This window comes from Rhinoderma darwinii, chromosome 4 (assembly GCF_050947455.1).
Source record: "Rhinoderma darwinii isolate aRhiDar2 chromosome 4, aRhiDar2.hap1, whole genome shotgun sequence".
NCBI lineage: Eukaryota > Metazoa > Chordata > Amphibia > Anura > Rhinodermatidae > Rhinoderma > Rhinoderma darwinii.
Window position 1 is genome coordinate 286,100,617 of NC_134690.1, and position 14,124 is coordinate 286,114,740.

The 14,124-nt window shown below is 44.1% G+C and overlaps 1 long non-coding RNA gene across 1 annotated transcript in view; it reads right to left on the reverse strand.

Annotated features, from left to right (window-relative positions):
* LOC142759884 (uncharacterized) overlaps window positions 1–8,995 on the reverse strand; it is a 37,443-nt gene extending 28,448 nt beyond the window's left edge. Inside the window, exon 1 of the long non-coding RNA XR_012883207.1 lies at window positions 8,229–8,995. This is a non-coding gene — a long non-coding RNA (uncharacterized LOC142759884). The remainder of the gene's footprint in view (window positions 1–8,228) is intronic.
* Window positions 8,996–14,124: the final 5,129 nt, after the last annotated feature.

The following is a 14,124-nucleotide window of genomic DNA, read 5'->3' on the forward strand; positions in this document are numbered from 1 at the left end:
TCCTGACATTAGTTAGGACATAGAGGCCGCTAGATGTGCTAAAAGATGCACGTTTTTATACGCAATTCGAGACAATTATTTCATTCAGGTTGTTGATAAACTAACCAGAGGAGAAGTTTTGCTGGATGTCTTACCTAATAGACTACATCAGGGGTCTAAAGCACGTGGCCCGCATGCGGCCCCTGAGGCTGTCATATGCGGCCCGCGACCCGCAGGGAGAGGAGAGAGCGTTTGGAAGGAGGATCGCTCCTTCATGACTTCAGTCCTCCGGCGATGCGAACGCATTGGTGAGCCCGCGTGGAGAGGATAGAGCGGTCCGAAGGAGGAGCGCTCCTTCATGACGTCAGTCCTCCCGCACTTCGAACGCATTGGTGAGCCCGCGGGTAGAGGATAGAGTGGTCGAAAGGAGGAGCGCTCCTTCATGACGCCAGTTCTACCGCACGGCGAACGCATTGGTGAGCAGTGGCCCGACCGTCCCATGTAGTAGAAACCCCCTGTGGAAAGCTCCCCACACACACACACCACTTTTGACAGCGCTACACACCCCAGTCGAGGAGGAAGTCTCAATGGAGCTACCTACATGGAGGGAGCGTGTGGCGCTGTCAGCAGGGTAGGGTGTGTTGGGCCCATTCTACAGCAAAGGAAACCCAGGCCAGTGCATCGGCATGCTTTGGCTTGGGATTCCACTCCTAAAGGGGGGGGATGTGGTACTATCTTATAAGGGGGGGTGTGATGATATACAGTGGTTTGTGGCACCATCTACAGAGGGCACGGTGGCAGCCTCTACAAGTGGGTGTGTGGTGGTATCTACAGAGGGCAGTGTGGCGGTATCTACAGAGGGCAGTGTGGCGGTATCTACAGAGGGCAGTGGGCGGTATCTACAGAGGGCAGTGCGGCGGTATCTACAGAGGGCAGTGCGGCGGTATCTACAGAGGGCAGTGCGGCGGTATCTACAGAGGGCAGTGCGGCGGTATCTACAGAGGGCAGTGCGGCGGTATCTACAGAGGGCAGTGCGGCGGTATCTACAGAGGGCAGTGCGGCGGTATCTACAGAGGGCAGTGCGGCGGTATCTACAGAGGGCAGTGCGGCGGTATCTACAGAGGGCAGTGCGGCGGTATCTACAGAGGGCAGTGCGGCGGTATCTACAGAGGGCAGTGCGGCGGTATCTACAGAGGGCAGTGCGGCGGTATCTACAGAGGGCAGTATCTACAAAGGGGCTGCCCAACCTTGACATGTGTGTCTGCCAAATGCTGCCAACTGAGCCGCCGGACTGCATTTAGCGAGACTTAAACTGGAAAACTAGATTGTTGAAATAAGCATGTGGAGAATTCTCTCAAATTTTAAACCTAGCAGTATTATTATAGTAATGTAGTATTGTTATAGTAGTTCAAATAACGAATTGATTAACAATAATTTTGTATTGTGTCAAATTTGAAAGTAATGCGGCCCGTCAACTTCCCATTTTTTCTATATGTGGCCCACTTACCCGGCCGAGTTTGGGACCCCTGGACTAGATACAATATCAGACGTTGAGACCTGGAAGCAATTGGGCAACAGTTACCATAATTTAGTAAGTTTCAAAATAATAAATCAATAAAACGGTACAAAAGGGGAGCTACAAAAACCTGGAACTTTTATAAAAGCAAAATTCAAAATAGACTGAGGAAAGCACTTAGGCCTCTCACACACGAGCATGTTTGGTCCGTGATATACAGTCTGTACGTCGACTAGAATATATGAGAGCTACCACCAGGTGTGTGCTACCCTATCCATTAGCTGGTGCTAGGTGGCTGTCTCCTGACTAATAAAGTACAGTTTGCAGGAATCTATGACCTGCAAACGTTTTTTTCTCCCAGGGATTAAGACAGTCACCTAGAAAAATATGGAATGGTTTCCCATCTGGTTAGGATCCTGGGGTAGCCTTCTCGAGGTTGACACCTTGTCTCATTTCTCATACAACAAGCAAAAAACTAGAGGCACAATTCACAGCCCAAATCAGAGACCAAGAAGCAGAGGGCAGTAGCAGTACTTCATCAGTCAAGAGAAGATGGAGACCACTTTCTACTGCACAAGCATGTCAGGATATATGTGCTGTATACATTGTTAGAGACAGCCTTCGGTTGTCTTCAAAGTTAGTTTTGGCATTACTTGCAACAAAGTTTGCAGGAGCTTGTTATGGTTAAATAAACTTGTTGAAGACCTGAAAACTCTGCATGCTGTCTTTACCATCGGTTTACCCTGAGTCTTTGAGAGTCAGGGTATGTTCACACGCACTAATTACGGCTGTAATTCGGGCGTTTTTGCCCCGAATTACGTCCTAAAATAGCGCCTCAATAGCGCTGACAAACATCTGCCCATTGAAAGCAATGGGCAGACGTTTGTCTGTTCACACGAGGCGTAATTTACGCGCCGCTGTCAAATGACGGCGCGTAAATAGACGCCCGCGTCAAAGAAGTGACCTGTCACTTCTTTGGCCGTAATTGGAGCCGTTACTCATTGACTCCAATGAATAGCAGCGCCAATTACGTCCGTAATGGACGCGGCGTTCAAGCGCATGCACATGCCGTTACGGCTGAAATTACGGGGATGTTTTCAGGCTGAAACATCCCCGTAATTTCATCCGTTACGGACGCCCTCGTGTGAACATACCCTCAGGGAGCCATAAATATCTTACGCAATGCAGTTTTGGTGCAGTTTTTGAAACCACAGCCTGGTTGTGGCTTTAAAAACGGCATTAAAAAAACTGCACTGTGTGAGTAAGGCCTTACAGCTAGGGGTTGAACTCAGGTTCAGGTACTGCCTCCTTACAACACAATGTGGATAGCAGTAGAAAATAAGCCACTCGTATGCATCTCTCTCCAGTAAAGCCTATAGTGTGCAGCCAGTTCTCCCCAGGTTGTGCGCATATTTGCGGAGACAGACAATTGCCTTGTATTGAAATCGTGGGTCATAGTACCTCTGTTTTCCAATAAGTGGGGATGATATTACTTTGCTTTATCCCCAATCTGTATTTCTAAGGGTATTTTCATATGTTGCATTTGAGGTGCGATGAAAACACAATAAAAAATGCATCCAAAAATTGCATGCGTTTTTACAGCGATTTGATGCGTTTCTTAGTGCGGTTGCATTTTTTTTTTTTACCATAACCGCATCAAATAAAAGGCATCAAATTGTGGTAAAAAAAAAAACTCATCCAGTTTTTTTTCTTTTTTAATGCGGTTTCAACCGCAACATCTAAGGATAGGTACATAATAGGCGCATACGCTGCCAAAATCTACACAATGTATCCGCATGTCCGCTGCGGAAAACCTGCTGCAATAAAAAAAAAAGTGTAAACTTACACAACCCGTAGTCATGGCGAGGGATCCCTCTCTTCGGAGAATAGCCTGGCGGGTGCTGAAATAGTTACTGCCTATCGTTTAACTCTTTCAGCACCCTGGACAGTGACTATCCCCTGACGTCGCCTAGCAACGCTCCCGTAATTACGGGTGCACACACGTAGCCACCCGTAATTACGGGAGCCCCATAGACTTCTATGGGCTGTCCGTGCTGTTATTGCGGCCTGAAATAGGACATGTTCTATATTTTTCAATGGCACGGGCACCTTCCCGTAAGCATACGGGGAGGTACCGTGGCCAATAGAAGTCTATAGGCCCGTAATTACGGGCGTTTTTACGTTCATGTGCATGAGAACTAAGGCCCCATGCACACAACCGTAATTTTCATCCGTAATTAAGGATAAAATGGCGGACCTATTTCTATTGGCCATGGACACCTTTCTGTAGATTTACAGATGGATGTCCGTGCCGTAGAAATTATCTGCAAAAAATAGAACATAACCTATTCTTGTCGGCAATTGTGGCAAGGACTCGCTCACCGAAGCCTATGGGCGCTTCTGCGATTGTGAACGGCTACCGATGTGTTTCCGTAGCCATAAGATCCATATTTGCGGACAGTAAGAACTATTATGTTACTATTATGGTTGTGTGCATGGGGCCTTAGGCCTCATGCACACGACCATAGCCGTGTGCACGGTCTGTGATTACGGCATGGACGACCCGAGGAGTGTTATCCTCGGGCTGCCCGCAATCATGGACTGTGCACACACAAGATGTGCATTTACTTTAAGGAGCCTGGACCGCAAATTGGGTCAGTAAAATTACTTGTCCTATTTTCTTGCGGTCCCGGAAAATGCACGGACTGTTGAAAGCACGGTCATGTGTATTGGCCCATAGGATAGAATGTGTCCTATACTATCCACAATTGCATGAGGCCTTAATATCAGCAACTATTATGTAACTATGTAACTATGCTGTCACATAAGAAACCAGAAAAACACTTTGAACCTATTCTGAATTTCCCTTCAGACTTTGGTATAAAGTGATTTACTTAACTTGATACCCATGACAAGCAACTTTAGCCAAGTCCCATGAGAGTTAATCTATGTCTACAAACACAACTGTTTAGGACAAGGCGCTCACATGATAAAGCACTGTAAATCCCTGCCTCTAGTTTTGTGCCAATCTGTTGCGTGCACCAAAGATTGCTGATATCTAGCAGCACACAAATCATCTGGCTGATCTGACATAAGTACACAGCGCAACAAGCGGTGTGTATTCGGATATTACAGGTAGTCTACAGTAGTTAACCACATAAACTGTGATATCATGGTCAATATCAAGCAAATAGACAAATGGCCTAAAAGTGCTAGAACAACAGTGATGTTATGTGCTGTAAATTATACAGATTAAAGAAGATCGTGTTTTAACTTCATCACCACAAAAGCTCTTATTAACACCAGCCAAATATCTGGCCATCAAAACCCAATGTAATTCATTGCTTATTTGAACAACGCGGCATACAGGTACGCTTATGCCTTAATATATTGAAGTCCGCTATAAGATCAACAAATATTTGGCTATATATATTCTGCTGGGGAGCATATATCTAACAAAATTATTATAGTAACACAGGAGCGTTTTGTAACAACTACGTTTTTGTTAAGAAAAACGACTAAACTTCCACTAATGAGCAAAGTCATAGCAGCATCTTCAGACTGCGGACATACTTGGTAGTAAAACAAGAACGCGGCTGGTAATGAATCTCAGCTGTCGTGCAGAGGTCAAACATGGAACCAAGAGAAAACGTCTCGGCTTCATTACAACGTTGGCTTTTCTGCCTGGTTGCTAAACATACGGTTTAATTACAAAGTTAGGAATATGAAGCTTCATATACTTTTTTTTTTTACCAGTCTGTTACTGGGTTAGTACATTCCAGGAAAAGATTTAACAGCTCAATTCAAAGACAATTTGAGCTGCCCAGACTAAACCCTGAAATATTTTCTGATTCAATGGATATGGTCACAAGCCGAGTACAAATTCTTGTGGCAATGGATAACACAGTCTGTGAGAGATCAAAATCAGAATGTAAACGTTAGCGATACAGATTCCATAGGCCTGTCGTTGTCGTGTCCCACTCTTTATTTACTGTACACAACCAGCGTGACCACACAACAGCAAATCACACTTGGAAGACTTATAAAGAAAGAAAATGGGCCATGTTTACCAACTATTTAGACCCCCTGCACACGGCCACGGATTGTCACCCGCATTTGCTGGCCGTGTTCCCATCATAAAGTATAGGAGCACGGTCCGCATAATCAAAAAATAGGACTTGTTCTATTTTTTGCGGGTCATTTCTACGGAACGGACACTTACCCATAAATATATGTGTGCATGGGGCCTTACAGATTAAGTAGAAAGGTATGACTGAACTCAGAATACCCGCTGTAATGGGAGAACTGTAGTTATTACAGTCTTTTTGCCAAGGTAACCAGGCTCCTACTATGCATGTGTAGGTGTACCTGCCCCGTAGTAACCTCCTCCTATGTCAAGACTGCGCTGGAGTGATTTATCGATAGAGATAAATGGCTGTGAGATCGCTAGCCGTGATTTCACAGCGATATATCCTCAGTGATAAAACGCTTCAGCAAAGTCTAAGTGTAGCCCTAACCAAAGGCTTCACAAAGCTACAGTACATGAGGATCTAAGAGCACGGTTTCTATTTTTCACAAGAGGTAGAATTTGGCTCTCATCGCACAATGCAGATTTGCTGCAGCTTTTGCATGTATTTTTTAAGCCTAAACCAGGAACTGAACCTGAATATATGAAATCTATAAAAGGAAGGCCTTATAGGTCTGCTTTCCAGGATCCAATTCTGGTTTTGACTTAAAAAAATGCATGCAAAGTGAACAAGGCCTTAAGTAAAAATTATAGAGGTTGTACCAGAATTAAAAATGGTCACCTACCACAGGATAGGTGATAATTGTCTGATCATTGGAGGTGACGGTGACACCACTGGGACACCCAACGGGTGTTCCGAACCCCCTGTGCCTCTTAGGCTTTATTCAGACGAACGGGAAAAATGTCCGTGCAACGTGCGTGATTTGCTCGCGCATTGCACGGACCTATATTAGTCTATGGGGCCATGCAGACATGTCCGTGATTTTTACTCAGCGTGAGTCCGCTGAAAAAAAATTACGACATGTCCGTTCTTTGGGCGTTTTGCGCGAATCACGCACCCATTGAAGTCAATGGGTGCGTGAAAACAACGCATGCCACACGGAAGCACTTCAGTGCGAACTGCGTGATTCGTGCAACAGCTGTCAAAAGGATGAATGAAAACAGAAAAGCACCATGTGCTTTTCTGTTTACAAACATCCAAACGGAGTGTCATTATGATGGCGGCTGCGCGAAAAACACGCAGCCGTGCATCATATGCTGCAGCCACACGGAGCTGTTAAGTGGCTTTTGCGCACGCAAAACGCCGCGTTTTTGCGTGCGCAAAAACGCCACGCTCGTGTGAACCCAGCCTTAACCACATTGAGGAGGACATTGAAAAGCGGTGCCTGTAGTCCTGCATGGGCGCTGCAACTTCATTCAAAAAGTCTACGGGAAAGATGGAAACAGTTGAGTACAGCGCTCGTTTCTGTCAGACTTCAAGGGAAATTTATGAAACCTTCTACGCCATTTCTGGCATAGAAAAGTCGTAAAAACACCCGAAAGTCACAAAATGTGTCGACAATTGCAACTTTTGGGTTTTTTACGCCGCCCTCGCCACTTTTTGAAAAAGGAAGCCTGGCTTACAGAAAGGGGACAAGGTCGCAGCAGAACGACAAATTAATTATCATTTATGCCATTAAACTGGAGTAAATTATAGCCAAAATCTACGGTAGCTTATCTGGCATATATTTCACTCTGTGGGGCATAGCAAAGTAAAGTCCCATTTCGTGCCTCATACATTGCCCCCTCCATCAGACTATCCTCCCATTGGACAATAAAAAATAAATAAAATGTGTATACATGACTTCACGGCTCCGGGGCCCCTCCGGCGATCACTCCTAGTAAATCTCCCCCACTGTTTGGAGATGTATCTTAATGGAAGGCTGTAGCTGGTAGGAATGCTTTTCAATGTGTGGATTTTTTTCTTCTAGGCATTAATGAACCAACTCTATTTTCATGACGTTTAGACATTATAATAAATACATGGAAAAATGGATCAGGATATAAAGCCTCAAAATTCAATGCGTGAATAACTTTTCAATGTCAGGATCCATAGCTAGTATTGTGAACAAGGAACTTCTACACAGTATCCAACAACCAAAATATGTACATTTCAATGTGACAGCTAAAAACACAGATGCGATAACCGATTTAGACGATTTTCCACACAGGGCTACAGTAGAATGCGGATCATCGGAAATGAAAAAATACCCAACTCAGCTTACTGACCACGGACAAGATTATGGAATGTAGAACTCACTGTACATTTCATACTCTATGACTGCCACACATGAAGGATGTCTGTAAAACTCACAGGAAGCAGATACGAACCATCTCACATAGTCATCAATGATATATATATATACCTCCTGCTGCCTTACAATACAGACCATACGTACAAAACACGTGATCAGGAGCTGCAGCCTCCCCAGTAAATAAGGAGCACTGTGTATCAAAGGATCGTCTACAAGTATAATAAATGTCCAATCGTATCCCTAGACCAGAAAACATGGTCTTCAAAGTTTCTCCGCTACTTGTGTTGAATGGTAAGAGCGCATGACCCGGTGACAGGCACTGCTCTCTGCCAGCCAGATGTTCTGGGTCCTGTCAGAGCACCTGCAGACACCGCTAAACACAACAGCATAATGGGCACAAGTGGCAGCTTACCCAAGTAGAGGCGCAGATCCAGGAGAATTTGGGGGGGTCCTCCGTTCAGCTGGTAGAACATGGAGCCCACGCAAAAGAGCAGCAGAGTTGCCATGCAGAATCCATAGTCCCGCAGGGAGCAGCGAGGGGACAACCTGGGGAAGCAGCCCCTGTTATTAGTGGCACCGTGCACGTTGTTCTTGGGGACATGGTGGCTGATGTGATTATTGTTAGTGGTCTTCTTCATCATATCTCCTCCTTACACAGACCGGCAGGAAGAGCTCACCCATCCGCCTGAAGAAGACAAGAGCTGCTGCCGTCTGGCTCATTGGAGAAGTTGGAGGCAGAGTTTGTGAGAAGCCTCTTAAGTTAGGAGAGATGTTCTTTCCATTGGCCGGACAGCGGTGTTCACTGGTGCAGCGCGTTCACTTCTTCCCTCAGGCTGTGCTAACCTCTGGTGATGTCTACGGCTGCTCCTCCGACCTCCTCTGCTAGCTGTCCGGTGTTCTTGCTGCTTCCAGTGCTGCCTCCTCGCCCCTCCTTCTCCTCCTCACTTCTCTCCTGTCCTGACTCCTCTCAGTTACAGTCTCCCGCGCTCTCCAGTGCAGAGCTGCAGGGCAGCGTGAGGTAGACTCGGCTCTCGTCTCTTCTCCTTGTGGCTCCTTCTCCTCAGGTTACGTCTGCTATCACATTACCATTCTCCCTAGAACACCAGGCTTTGCTTTTTTTGCAACGGGCAAATAGGAAGAAAGTTGTTTTCATTTCTCGCTTTCTCAGCCTTGCCCATCCCCCCACATTCTCTTATGAGTTTTCTTTATTTCCACAACAGCGACCTCTTGGGGCATCGACTAGATTTCTTCATGACGGTTTTAAAGGGGTATTCGCAGAATCAAAAACATGCCACATTGTCCCAGATTTGTAAAATAAATACAGTTTTCAAATATGATAAATTTTTTAATTGAAGTGTTTCCCAGGCATAATTTCCCAATGGTATTTTGTTGTTTGTACTTTGGTACTACTGGATACGCCCTCCAATAGTTATTTTTTATTTTTTCCACATGCACAAGGGATGTTCGCTATGTCGTATATGTTCTATGTTTCTCTCCCTGTGCACACATGTACGGTTTTGCTGTCCTCACTGTATAGGCCGTGCTTGTGCACTGTCCGGGTATGTTCACACGGCCTATATTCAGTTGTTTTTCGGGCCATAAATGTTTCAAAAAACGGCTGAAAGATCAGAAGCTGAACGCCTACAAACATCTGCCCATTGATTTCAATGGGAGAAACGGTGTTCCGTTCCCACAGGGGGATTTTTACACGACTGTTTTTAAAAACATGCATGTCACTTCTTGAGCCGTTTTTGGAGCCGTTTTTCATTGACTCAATAGAAAAACAGCTCCAAAAACGGCCACAAAAATCGGCTGAAAATCAGGGGCTGTTTTCCCTTGAAAACAGCTCCGTATTTTCAGGCGTTTTGTGGTAAGCGTGTGACATACCCTCAGCCATACACGGATCTTGCCGTAGCTCTGGAGATTCAGTAAGCGGCAGCGCTACTTGGAGGAGGATGCAGGGTGCTTCTGGGAAACAACGATTGCCAGAGTAAAACGATGGTCACGTCGGTGATGTAGGACCAACCACTTATCTCAGTGCAGATTGAACGGAGGAACGAGAAAAATACATTGGGGCAGATTTACTAATGCTGTCACACATCTTAGAATTCGAAAATTCTAATTTGTCACCATGGCTCATTTTATGCCACCGCTTGGCTAGTTTACTTTACTCCATTGTGCTGCAATTTGGCGCACCTTAATCCACACCCCTTGTCAAGCGAGTCACAAACATCTGTTGTTTTTGGCACACTTCATTGAGAAATTTGTCTAAAATTATTTGCACCAAAAGGAAGGTGCAACTTAGGCCAAAATTCCTGTTCAACACTAATTGTAAGGGTATGTCCACACGACAGCGTCCGTAACGGCTGAAATTACGGGGTTGTTTTCAGGAGGTAACATCCCCGTAATTTCAGCCGTAACGGCATGTGCAGGCGCTTGAACGCCGCGTCCATTACGGACGTAATTGGCGCTTCTTTTCATTGGAGTCAATGAATAACGGCTCCAATTACGCCCAAAGAAGTGACAGGTCACTTCTTTGACGCGGACGTCTATTTACGCGCCGTCATTTGACAGCGGCGCGTAAATATACGCCTCGTGTGAACAGACAAACGTCAGCCCATTGCTTTCAATGGGCAGATGTTTGTCAACGCTATCGAGGCGCATTTTTCGGACGTAATTCGGGGCAAAAACGCCCGAATTACGTCCGTAATTAGTGTGTGTGAACATACCCTAACAGTTGATGCATGTATGAGAGGAATTTATCAACCTTTCTATTTGAGTTTTCTGGCGTAGCAAAATTGCGTCTTTTGGCCTTTTTATGCCGCCCTCGCCACTTTTGTGGAAAGGAGGCCTAGCTTTAAAAAAGGGGGGCAGGGCCGTAACAGCCCGACAAATTTATTATAATTTACGCTAGAAAACTGACGTAAATTACAGTGGAAATTTACGCCAGCTCCTAGCTGGTGTAGATTTCACTCTGTGGGACGTAGCAAAGTAGGGGCCCGAGCCGTGCCCCATACCTTGCCCCCCTATGCCAATACCCTCCCAACACCCCCACTATCTTGTATGAGCCAAAGCATACAGAGTGGACCTGTAGGGGATAATTGAAGAGTGATGAGGTGATTATAATCTTTTTTAATTTTATGTTTGATTTTGTGATGGGGATGGATGGCTCACGGCCGAGGTCACAGCCAACTGGAAGATGCAACAGATTTATTAAGTGGTGTGTGTCTCCTAATAAATCTGTTGCATCTTACTCCATATGAAATGCCAGTCTTAGGCTGGGTTCCCACGGGTCGGATATGCTGCTTTAAAACGACGCAGCTTATCCGACCTGGAACCCACAGTACATTCTGTTGTGGTGCGGTTTTTCGGCCGGAATTTCTGCTGTGGAGAGCAGCGTAGAAAAAAAAAGTTCATACTTGACCAGGCCATTGTCATAGTGACGCGTCCCTCCTTTGCCGTCCGGTCCGTCCTCTCTGGGTGACGCTGCAGCCCATGTGAATGCTGCAGCCTCTGATTGGCTGCAGCGGTCACATGGGATGAAACGTCATTCCAGGAGGCTGGACTGAAGGAAGAAGCAGGGAGTTCTGGGTAATTAGGATTCTTTTCGCTGTGATTCCTCTGCAAAAGTCGCAACACTTGGATATCGGATTTATATTCTGCACTGCAGGTCAATTTGTTAACGTTTTCGCTGCGTTTACTTTCCGCAGAGTGAGCATGAGATCAAAATGTCATCCACTTTGCTGCTTCTGTAAATACTAATTAGTTAGGTGCAGGGTTTTCTTAAAAAAAACAAAAAATACTTTGGATTTCGGCTTAACCCCTAGATAATACTACAGCACTAATCAGGCTAGCGTTGCAAGTGAAGTAAATTGAAAAGTTATTGTATGGTATTTGTACATTACCACAGATAAAGAAAAATAATCTGGTCATCTGCAGCTTTTTAGTTGAAGAATGCTGCAGGCTGGTAAACGTTTCTAAGGGAAGAAATCTTTCAAACAATTAGCACTGCAACCAGACCGGTAGACCACCGATCCAGCTGGCATTTACACTGGGAAAAGTAAAAGTAAAAATGTTTACCTGCAATAGCACGTGTCAATATTTTTGCATAACAAGACGTTCAGCATAATAAGGAAGACAGCCGAAAACACTCAAATTCAGCAGCTGAACACATATACACTACCGGAGTATTCTCAAAAGTCAAGAGCGTAGGTGAGAGGAGAAGGATGCTGACTGAGTTAGGGTGCAGTCACATACAGCAGATTTTGTGCGACTAAAAATCAGTTCCATTCATCTGAATTCAGTTGTTTCTGCAGCAAGCACATGAATTTCTGCCATTTCCTTTCAAATGAATAGAACAAATTTTCAGTCGCAGAAATTTCTGAAACAAAATCTGCCATCTGTGACTGCGTTCTTACAGATATTGTCTGAGGCTCCCAGACTTGGTGGCAAATCACACTGAGTGTGAGGTCATGCCTCCAAAACTACACCTACTTTTTACCCATGTTGGGGTGTATTTACATGTGCTCATATTTGTTTTTTGTCGCCATTTGCATAAAATGTCACCTATAAATACACCCTAAGTCTGGCCGTTAATTTTGGGCGGAAAAGGTGGCAACCTTAGTACAAGTTAGGACAAGTCATAGCAGTCGTACATTGTGGAAGGGATTCCTAAAGTGCAGTGCTGTCCACAAAATGATAATTTTCGTAAATGTTTCCCGATATGTTAAAGTTTAATATTTTGAGGATTTTCACCTTTGCAGCTGTAGTACATAAGTACGGTATCTATCAGATGTGTCCTGTCTGGGCATATCCGTATCTTTGAGGCTGTGTCCAGACTTTTCATTTTGGTGAGGCTTACAAACCTTATTGATATTTATGTAACATCTGGACTTTGCATTTTTAAGCCACGGAATTACCCAGCTTGAAAACCACTGAAAAAGGCAAAGTTTGATCGCCACATTTAACCCCTTCAGGACTGAGCCTGTTTTGGCCTTCAGGACGAAGCCGATTTTTCAAATCTGACATGTGTCACTTTATGTGGTAATAACTTGGGAATGCTTTTACCTATCCAAGTGATTCTGAGACTGTTTTCTCGTGACATATTGTACTTTAATAGGGAAAAATTTGGTCGATAAATTCAATATTTATTTGTAAAAAAACAACAAGATTTAGAGAAAATTAGCAAAAATTAGCATTTTTCTAAATGTAAATGTATCTACTTGTAAAACAGATAGTAATACCACCCAAAATACAGACTAGTTTATATTTCCCATATGTCTACTTTATGTTTGCATCGTTTTTGAACATTCTTTTATTTTTCTAGGACGACCAGTTCAGTTCTGAAGTTGCTTTGAGGTGCTTATATATTAGAAAGTCCCCATAAATCACCCCATTTTGAAAAATGCACCCCTCAATGTATTCAAAACAGCATTGAGAAAGTGTTTTAACCCTTTAGGCATTTCACAGGAATTAAAGCAAAGTAGAGGTGAAATTTACAAATTTCATTTTTTTTTGCCAAAATTCTTTTGTAATACATTTTTTTCTGTACCACAGAAGGTTTGACCCAAGAAATGCATATTTATTGCCCAGATTCTGCAGTTTTTAGAAATATCCCACATGTGGTCCTAGTGCAGTAATTGACTGAAACACCGGCCTCGGAAGCAAAGGAGCACCTACTGGATTTTGGGGCCTCCTTTTTTTAGAATATATTTTAGGCACCATGTCCGGTTTGAATAGGTCTTGTGGTACCAAAACACTAAAGACCCCACAAAAGTGACCCCATTTTGGAAACTACACCCCTCAAGGAATTTATCTAGGGATATAGTTAGCATTTTGAATCAACAGTTTTTTTGATAAATTTATTTGAATTAGTATGTGAAGATGAAAATCTACTTTTTTTTGTGAAAAAACGTAGAAATTTGTAATTTTTACAAGGAATAAAGTAGAAAAAACACCCCAACATATGTAAAGCAATTTCTTCCGATTATAGCAATACCCCATATGTGGTAATAAACTGCTGTTTGGACCCACAGCAGGGCTCAGAAGAGAAGGAGCACCATTTGGATTTCTGATTTTGCTGGAATAGTTTTCAGTGCCGTGTCGCGTTGGCAATGCACTGGAGGGATGAAAACAGGGGAAACCCCCCAAAAGTGACCCCATTTTAGAAACTACAGCCCTCAAGGAATTTTTCTAGGCGTAAAGTTAGCATTTTGACCACACAGTTGTTTTGTTTGCTGAATTGATTGCAATTAGTCTGTAAAGGTAAAAATCTACTTTTTTTTCTGTAAAAACGTAGACATTTTTAA